Here is a 1,558-nt window from a genome sequence, read left to right as displayed (position 1 = left end):
GGTTCATTGATAATTTGTGCTGTATGTGGATGCGTCAAGAACTGCTCTCAACCTGTGCCAGTGGCATTTCATAGAGCCATTATACTTACCTTAAACCTAACCCTAACCTTGACCCCAGTCTAACCTATCCCTATCCCTATTCCTACCGTAACCTAATTTTAAACATTTCAGAAATTATCGGTTTGCATGTCAGTCAAGTCCTCTTAGTTTTTCCCTCGAAGAACATGTGACCTGAATGAAAAAGTTAAATGATAGGAAGACAAGGTCAGAATTTAAATTAACCCTTTGTAAGGCATATTAGATGTTTCCGAATACATTCAGAAGCAAGTGAATGATGGCAAAGGTATTATGCTACAGTGCCTTCAGAAAGTTTTCACACCACTTGACTTATTCCACATTTTGTTGTGTTACAGCCTGAATTCAAACTGGATTAAAAGCCTCGTGCCGAGGTTGCACAAATTTGTACGGAATGGGGTTAGTCAACAGTAGCTAGCTAGCTAGCTAGCTATATATCTTTACAAAAGACTCCACTATGCAAGTAACCATTTCAATAGAATGTTCATGATGTCAATGTGACAACTGCTGATAGACGTAGCTGGTAAATCCGCTCTGGCTATCTACTCTGATTTCAGAGCACTCTCATCTGAGTGTGCTAGAGTGCAGAATAACTGACACATTTATGAACGCTCAACACCCATTGAATTTGGCAAAAAGTGTAATTAAATTGTTGCCAGCAGTACAGTTGCTGTCACCAATGCTCCAGATAACATAAAAACCGCCAGCCTCTGGCGGGCAGCCCCCAATTGTGGAATTGTGAAAACTGAGTTTAAATGTATTTGGCTAAGGTGTATGTAAACTTCCAACTTCAACTGTATATACTAGGCGGTGTCAGAGGAAGGCCCAAAAAATTGTCAAAGACTCCAGTCACCCTAGTCATAGACCGTTCTCTTTCTGCTACCGCATGGCAAGCGATACCAGAGCGTCAAGTCTCGGTCCAAAAAGCTTCTTAACAGCTTCTACTCCCAAGCCATAAGACTGTTGAACAATTAATCAAATAGCCACCCGGACTATTTACATTGACACACCCCCTTTGTTTTTACACTTTTTACTACTCGCTGTTTGTTGTCTATGCAGTCACTTTACCCTTACCTACATGTACATGTACTATTTACCTCAACTAACCTGTACCCCCGCACATTGACTCGGTAACGGTACCCCCTGTATATAGCTTCGTTATTGTTATTTTATTGTGTTACTTTTTATTACATTTTTTACTTTTGTTTATTTCGTAAATATTTTCTGAACTCTATTTCTCGAACTGGATTGTTGGTTAATCTTGCCACTAGGGGGGTGCCATTTCGACATAGTCCAGATTCGTCTCCAAATTAAACTGCCTCGTACTCAATTCTTGCTCGTACAATATGCATATTATTATTAGTATTGGATAGAAAACACTCTCTAGTTTCTAAAACCGTTGGAATTATGTCTGTGGGTGAAACAGAACTCGACTTAGAGCGATTTTCCTATGTGTATGTCAGAATTCAGAATTGTACTGGCT

Source organism: Salvelinus alpinus, chromosome 15 (assembly GCF_045679555.1).
Source record: "Salvelinus alpinus chromosome 15, SLU_Salpinus.1, whole genome shotgun sequence".
In the NCBI taxonomy this organism is placed as follows: domain Eukaryota; kingdom Metazoa; phylum Chordata; class Actinopteri; order Salmoniformes; family Salmonidae; genus Salvelinus; species Salvelinus alpinus.
The sequence above is the reverse complement of the archived record's forward strand: the minus strand, read 5'-3'. Positions refer to the sequence as shown.